The sequence below is a fragment of the Mesoplodon bidens genome, assembly GCF_964165515.1.
Source record: "Mesoplodon bidens genome assembly, chromosome: 15".
Classification (NCBI taxonomy): domain Eukaryota; kingdom Metazoa; phylum Chordata; class Mammalia; order Artiodactyla; family Ziphiidae; genus Mesoplodon; species Mesoplodon bidens.
In genome coordinates this window covers 76,354,289-76,362,950 of record NC_138171.1, presented here as the reverse complement: position 1 = coordinate 76,362,950, position 8,662 = coordinate 76,354,289, and the positions used below count along the sequence as shown (strand labels likewise).

Here is an 8,662-nt window from a genome sequence, read left to right as displayed (position 1 = left end):
GAAGTCTGATACAGGCCTCCCTGGGCCGAAATCAAGGTGTCAGCAGGGCAGTGATCATTCCTGGAGGCTCTAAGAGAGAATCTACTTCTTGTCTTTTCCAGCTTCTAGGACCAGCCACATTCCTTGGCTTGTGACCTCTTCCTCCATTTTCAAAGCTAGCAAGATTACATGCCTTTGGCCATTCTTCTGTAGTCATATTTCCTTCTGACTACAACAGGGAAAGATTCTGTGACTTTAAGGACCCTTGTAATTAGGTTGAGCCTACCCAGATAATCCAGAATAACTCTACATCTCAAGATCCTTCACTTCATCACATCTGCAAAGACCATTTTGCCATGTAAGGAAACATATTCACAGGTTCCAAGGATTAGGATGTGGACATTTTGGGGTAAGGGTCCATTATTCTGGCTACCATGATAATGTGCAGAGGGAAGACATCCTTCATTTGTAAACTAAAGGCTTTTATAAGCCCCTCCTCCATCTAGCATGCCATCTGTCTGAGAAGACAAAGTTTTTATTCAAGTTCAAGTCCACAGCAGTGAGGGTGTTCACCTTCTGATTATGTATAGCTGAGCAGGAAACTTGCTGTACATTTTTTCAATAGAAGACAATGAGAAATTCACAAGTTCATTAAGATGGTTTTCATCAGGATAGTGGGCAGATCTCAAATTAAAGTTATGACAGAGCTGTTCTGTAGATCCTCCTCAATGAAAAGACAAGCATCATTTGATCTAATTGTTGCTTAGCTATAGCCAAACGTTGGGACTGTAATGACAAAACAGTTCAATGAGATATTACATTTTGCACTGGTTGCAGTCGTTCTGCTGAAAACAGGTTCTGGTTCTGCTGAACCAGGATTTTGCTGAACTGGTTAGTCGTCTAGAAACTGAGGCTTGGAACTAATTATTAGGAAATGCCAATGTTCTCTGACCTATGATGAATAAGCCTTCCTTCCTGAGTAGATTAACTTCTCTTTAAAGAAAGAGCTAATGAAATTTAGAACCTCCCAAAGAGATCATAAGTAGACATTTGATTAAGCAAACAAGTTAAAGCAAGAACTTGATAGGTAATCATGAAAACAGTCCTGTCAAGTTCTTTCGCATTTCATTGAGCAATTGCATTCCTCCAGCAAACAAAGGACTAACATGTTAAATGTTCAAGAACTTGATGGTTATGCAATCAACCATCAGAAATGTTCAAGCTGCCTTTCCAGTTGATCCGGGGTAACTGCTTTTTCCCATCATCCTTGAAGCATTTGTATGGCTTTTGTCCGCTTCATTTCTGGAAAACTATTTTAGTAGGTAGAAATTTTTCCAAAATTTAAGATGCAAGAGAGGGGACATTTTTCTGATTTTATAACTCAAGTCAAATGTAGTCCATCAAGGTTAGCAAAAAGTCTAAGAGTAGTTATTTTTCCTCGGTTCATCTCTGTTATATATTAGTGGAAACTGGGGAAAATGGGGGTCTGGCTTCTGGGCTGCCAAGATATATATCGCCCATCCCAAATTGGGCCAGTAAAGTGTGAGCAGCTGTGTTGTCAGCAACTGCCTTCTCTAGACCTAGCTGGGTACTGTGAACTTCACAGCTGCCCCCAAGGATACAGTGCTTTGTGTTTTAAACTGATTCCCATGAAGCCTCTCCTTTCTGGGTATTTCCACTTTTGAGGTACAACATGGAAATTGAGACTTCTATCCTCCTTGGGCTTGAGAAATCCAGCCCTGCCCCTGGCCTGGCTTCTCGGCCTATGAGGGGGAAGGCAAACTCACCTTTTCCTTCAATCATGAGTATTTATTGAATCTTGTCTTAGTGTAGGTCCCCTCTCTTGTAGCAGACCCTGAGACAAGAATTCCAGTGTAAGTAGTTTACGTGGGAGGTGGTCCCAGGAAACACTAGCACGGAGGTGTGGAGGTGACACAGGAAGGGTAGGCAGCCTTATGGAGCAAGTTACCATCGTGGGCGACCAGAGCTCAAGTCCAGTGGGAAACTCTGGGAGCTGATGTACAAGACTCAGAGTTGACTTATGGAGGGAAAGGGATTTGGGTTATATATCCCCCTGCCTCTAAGCATCACTGGTTGAGGGCTGCCAGTGGTTAACTGCCCAGACTGTCCAGTCTACTGTGTCTGAGGCCAGGGTGGCTTTCTGCTGTTTGGGAGAACACCCTCTGGTGAGAGATGAGGATACTGGCAGTTGGTATTAGAGCGAGCTCACATTGCAGTGGTACCACCTGAGGGGCGGTAATTCAAAGGCTTGTTATTCCAGCTATGAGGAAGGCACTGAAGTAAGTGCTGTAGAAAAGCATAGTTACCTCAGTCAATACATGAAGCAGAGCATCTGTGTGTTGCTGACTGTATGCTTAGAATGATGCCAAGTGCTGTAGGGGAAGCAATAGAAACAGGAAGTATGATGTCCCACCGATTTGAGGGGCTTACTGAATAGGGAAGATTACCTTGCTTCTACCATGCAACACGGGCAAATGGACAAAATATAAATAGTGCATTTACATTAGGGGAGGATTGGAATTCTTGGGAAAGGCTTCATGGAGAAGGTAGGAAATAAAGGAAGGATAGTGTTTGTAGAAACAAAGCCAAAGCCTGTATCATCTGAGGACCAATGAGACAGATGGCATGGAGATGGAGTTAGCCTAGCATGTTGATATGTGGTGAACAAGCCCATGAGACCGAGGTTGATGGAACATATTCAAGTGAGTGGGAATCTCTATGCTTGACAGGGTAGGGCAGGGCCAACACTGAGACGTCTGATGGCAAAACAAAAAAGTCTTGGTTTGTAATTGTCCTAAAGATGCCAGTCATTGCCTTGAGCCTACAATCCCTCTTGAAAAAGCCCACCCATGTCCACAGTACTGTTGAAGAAGTGGCTGTGTTGGGGCAGATGACCCTACTTCTGAGGCAACATCTGATTTTCATGGAGCCGACACCTGCCCCAGGTGGGCTAATCAGATTCTGGTGTTTTGAATTTTCCCCCTGGCATTTGGACCTAGGGCACTAAGAGACTGAATTAGAGTAGAGACAGGGCAAGGGTTCTGTTCCCTTAGTAAGCTGCAGCCATGTGCCAACACAGCACATTAAGGCATCGTAGAAAATATTAACTGCAGCAAAAAAGATGAGTACAAGTGCTAGGAGAATCAGAGAAGAGAGCCTATGTGACCCCAACACATTTAAGGTGACTTTCTAATTCTCCCAAGGCCATGGTGTACCTCTGGAATTTAAGTCTTTTGTAAACTTTCCATCTAAGTTAATTTGAATGGGTTTCTCCTCCTTGGAAATCGAGGACCGTTAACTAAAACAAGATGGTAACCACTAACTTGCATATTTCCAGTGCTCTGATTCTCAGTCCTCTGGGTTGAAGTCAGTTGGTGATCCCCAGAAGAAAGCCTTGAGACAAGAATCATGTTCAAATGGTTTATTCAAGAAGGGCTTCAGGAAGACCTTAAAGGAATGGGGGAAACTTGATGGGGAAGGGAAGGAAGCCAAGCTGGTGGTGAATTCACATCCATCGATGGGGTCTACAGAGGGCGCTGCAGCAGAAGTCCCGCCTCAGGGCTTCTCCTCTTCTCTCCCGCAACGAGACCGGCTTCCCCTCTCCCTTTACTGCCCTGCACTGTGGCGGGCAGGCAGAGGTAGATTAGGCAAATCATGGCCGTCCACTCGTGTACAGTCCACTTGAGGTAGACAAACTTGCAAACACATATAGGCGACTAGAAAAATAGCTGCTGGTGGTGGAGAATAAGAAAATCTACATCCAAAGGAAGTTCTCTGCAAACAGTGAATGATTTAACATGGATGAGCCATGCTCCCCCTCAAACATATTAGAATCACTCAGCAACATAAACATGGTTGATTTCCTCCCAGGTACTATTTTTAAAAATCTCTTCCAGAAAACAGAAGTTCCTGGAAAATGACTGTTGAAGGAAAGTGGTTATAACCTGGCTGGAGCCCAGTTTATACTCTGCAGCCTTGACCCGAGAAAGAGAGTAGTAAATATCAAACCCAACGGCTTGGTAATATTCCATTGTACATATACATCTCCTTTATCCATTCGCCTGTCGATGGACACTTAGGTTGCTTCCATGTCCTGGCTGTTTTAAATAGACCTGCAATGAACATTGTGGTATATGTATCTTTTTGAATCATGGTTTTCTCAGGGTATATGCCCAGTAGTGGGATTGCTGGGTCATATGGTAGTTCTATTTTTAGTTTTTTATATATACACTACCAAGTGTAAAATAGATAGCTAGTGGGAAGCAGCTGCATAGCACAGGGAAGTCAGCTCGGTGCTTTGTGACCTCCTAGAGGAGTGGGATAGGGAGGGTGGGAGGGAGAGGCAAGAGGGAGGGGATATGGGGATATATGTATACATATAGCTAATACACTTTGTTACACGGCAGAAATGAACACAACATTGTAAAGCAATTATACTCCAATAAAGATGTTAAATAAAAAAGAAGCAACTCGGTAAGACTGTTGTATGTTTTTCTTTTCCCCATGAAGGTATGTTTACTCATTCAGGGACTAGAAACATAACTGTTTAAAGTATGTTTGGTCCCGGGGTCGAGCTGCCAGGAAAACAGTGGGCATTTGCTTGTGATAATGTTTTTTTTTTTTTTTTTTTCCCAGTATGGTCTCTATTTAGTGCAGGGTTGGTGAAAGTGTGGACCAGTATCCACAAGGCTTTCAGGAACCTTAAACTGATAAAGCACAAAGCTTTCTCTTTATTATGAGCAAATGATGTACCATAAGATATCATTTCATATTTTATACATATAGGCAAGTGCTATATACTAGTGAGTATATGAGGAATTAACTTTTACTAAAATTTAGTATTCATACTTTTTTTTTTTTTGGCTGTTCCTCGTGGCATGCAGGATCTTAGTTCCCTGAACAGGGATTGAACCCGTACCCCCTGCATTGGGATTGCAGAGTCTTAACCACTGGACTGCCAGGGAAGTCCCTCATATGTTTTAAATAGCACGATATTAGAGTTTAATAAGAACAGTTAAGTCAGGGTTCCAATGGAAGTTGGCTTCCGCTGAATTTTTCACAGCACTGGAAAACGTGCACTGCTGCTGTGCACAGGCGGGGAGTATGCACTCCCACAAGGCTTGGTGGAAACACTGATCAGTGCATCCCTAGGAGTGTTCTCTATGGTTTTTAATTGCTGTTATTCTTTGCTTTCTAATCATCAGTCATTGTTAGTTCAAATTTGTCTTCATCTACTTTCCTCCATAGTTGGTTAAATTTCTTATGTGGAAAAATGCTGTTTTAGTATGGGTTTCCCCAGTAGACTCTGAGATAAGGATGTGAATGCAAGTAGTTTATCTGGGGGACAATCCCAGGAACCACTGGAAGGCAAGTGGAGAAGGAGACAAGGAAGGAAAGAAAACCAATCAAAGGGTGTGCAAATGAGCAGAATTCCTGATGTGGGCAGCTGGGCCTCAGGACTCTGGAGACTCTCAGGAGACTTTGCATAACATGCCTCAGTGTTGCCCCACCTGAGAGGTGAGGTTTGGGGTATTTATCCAACATTTTCCATTGGATGACTGTTGAGGGCTGTTTCTGGAGGCATTGATTCACAGATACCTCCAGCCTGCATGCTGGATCATGCACCTGCAGCCAGAGAAAGCCCTCCAGGAGAGTGGCAAGAGGTTTATAAGAGGCTGTCAATGAGGAGAAGAGTTGGAAGAGAGGACCAGCAGGAACTGGGCAGGACACAGTTCCTCTGACAGCGTCTACCTGGGATGCAAATGTCCATGAACAGTATTGGAGGCCCATCGGTGTCTAACCACTTGACTTTAGAACACACGTGTGTTGCATTCAACGCACTATATAAGACCCAATTGCTAAGTCGTCAGGGAGAACCTTATGTTAAGAATGCAATCTTAAATTTGAAACCCAGAGGATGGGAAGAAGCCAGCCATGTGAAGAGGGGAGAGTGGTCCTGAAGTCTTCTGCATCCATTTTCCCATTGAAATTCTGAGTCGAAACAAGGAAATTTAAATCCTTGATTGCTTGAAGAGTGATTCTTAGCAATCACATTCTCATTCAGAGTAAAATTATTTTTAGCTCTCCTGCAGGATAAACTTTCAGATTTTCTATTTGCTACCATTTCAACATTATGTTTCTCTCCTCTAGTCAATTTCTCTTTGTCCACCCATTAGTCCAATGTCCTAATCCCACTCTTTTTGCCGTATCTACTGCAAGAATGAAGACCATTCTCAAAATCAGACTGTCGACATTCCAGAAAATGTCGACATCACTCTGAAGGGATGCACAATTATTGAGAAGGGCCCAGAGGCACCCTGTGGAGGGACTTCAATCATATTAATGTAGAACTCAGTCTCCTGGGAAAGAAAAAAATGAGGCTCCGGGTTGACAAAGGGTGGGGAGATAGAAAGGAACTGGCAGTGGTGCACACTATCTGTAGTCGTGTACAGAACATGGTCAAGGGTGTCACACTGGGCTTCCATTTACAAGATGAGGTCTGTGTATGCTCACTTCCCCATCAACATCATTATTTAGGAGAATGGTTCTCTTGTTGAAGTCTGAAATTTGGGGGATGTGAAAAATACATCCACAGGGTTCAAATGAGGTCAGACATTGCTTGTTTAGTATCTCAAGCCTAGAAAGATGAGTTCATTTTTGAAGGAAATGACATTGAACTTGTATCAAATTCAGCTGCTTTGATTCGGCAAGCCACAATACTTAAAAACAAGGATATCAGAAAACTTTCGGATGCTATCTCTGTTTCTGAAAAAGGAACAGTTCAGCAGACTGATGAATAAGATCTACATTGTCCAGCTACAGAAGCAGCAGGATGCCAGATGATACTTCGGACTCATCTGTGACATTTTAAAGATGCAATAAAAGCTCTTGATTTGGGGAAAAATCCTAATCCTATCTTCACCGGCTGCTGCTTTGAGAGTTCCCATCTTCCATCCGAGATTTTTCTAATCTAGTTCCTTAGAAAAAGAGACCTCTCATTGGAGACACAGAAATTTTCAGCCCCTTCTAAAGACAGTGGGGATGACAATCCAGATACCTGGGACTGGACTTCTCAAAATTTTTGAGTTACCAACTTCCCCACTTTGTCCTGCCTCTCAGCTGAAAGGTAATTCCATATCTCTCAGACACTAGTCCTGAAGTTTGTCTTAGGATCTCAGTATTCTGTAAGTAATCGTGTGGCATTGAGAAGGACTTAAATGAGTTTATGATTTTTTTCTTGCTATGGAGTCACTGTCAAAATTGTCTGAGTCACACTTCTCTTCTTTGCAATGTAATACACTCCCAAGGGACACGGGGCTTCATCTTGAGCACGTGCAGTAAGTAGTGCTAGAAAGAAGACTAAAAACTGTATATATATATATAAATGAAGCCATCTCAGATCTCACTTCTTAACAGATTTCCTGAAATCTTATCAATGGCAACAGCATCACTTATCAACATGCAATGGCAGTGTCCCCTTAAATCATACTCCTCCATTGGTGGCACGGTCCTTTTGGGGTGTCTCTGGTAGTTCCAACTTTTGAAAGAATCGTTTTCTCCCATATGTATTTGGAGTTTTTGTCTTGTTTGCACATGACTGTATTCTATCTTCCAAAGCTTTCTCACAATTTTTGTTCCTCTCTGATGGAAAACCTTATATTTTTCTGCACTACGATGGATTATTTTCATCAAGTTTTCTTTCATTGCATGGGCTGTATGATGGAAGTAGACATCTGTACTCAGTCTGTAATTTGATACAATTTTAAATAGCCCTTTATATATGACCTATCTGTTTTTATATCCGGCAACACAAAGTTAGCTCTCAATTAAGGCTGAATGAATTAAAAATTTAAATCATTGCTTTGTAAGAAGGTCCAACTTAATCATCCATATGCAAATTTTAAGTATGTGTGTTAAAGGAATTCTAGGTATCTGGTTTTCTGACCTTGTATCTTAAATCTTTTATCAACTTAGTTGCATTTGTTTATGTAGTGCTGCGTAGCAAGGAAGAAAAAGTACAGTAAGTCCCCTACATATGAATGAGTTCCATTCTGAGAGTGCTTTTGTAAGTCCAATTTGTTCGTAAGTTCAGCAAAGTTAGCCTAGGTACCCAAGTAACACAATCGGCTATAAAGTACTGTACTGTAATAGGTTTATAATACTTTTCACACAAATAATGCATAAAAAACAAACAAACACAAAATAGGTTTACAATACTTTTAACACAAATATACATAAAAAGCAAACAAGAAATAAAACATTTTTAATCTTACAATACAGTACGTTGAAAAGTATAGTACAACAGCTGGCATACAGGGGCTGGCATCAAGTGAATAGTCAAGAAGAGTTACTGACTGGAGGAGGGAGAGGAGGTGGGAGATGGTAGAGCTGAAGGATCGTCAGCAATAGGAGACGGAGGGCAAGCTGCAATTTCACTCATGCCTGACGTGGATGACACAGGTTCTGGTTCCTTGCTGGATTCAATTCTATCTACCCTCTTGAAGAAACGATCCAGTGATGTCTGGGTAGTAGCTCTTTTTTTCCTTGTCATAGATGACACGGTAGCACTGGATTGCATTTCCTTCATAATGAATCTCTTCAGTTCTTCAGTTACTATAAGAAGGAGTGACACCTACCATCTTTTCACCTCTCTCCACTCTCT

The 8,662-nt window shown here is 42.1% G+C and overlaps 1 pseudogene across 1 annotated transcript; it reads left to right on the top strand.

Annotated features, from left to right (window-relative positions):
• The first annotated feature begins 6,205 nt into the window (after positions 1–6,205).
• On the top strand, positions 6,206–6,800 carry LOC308629182 (large ribosomal subunit protein uL6-like; annotated as a pseudogene). Its single transcript has one exon. The product of its transcript is annotated as a large ribosomal subunit protein uL6-like (transcript).
• Positions 6,801–8,662: the final 1,862 nt, after the last annotated feature.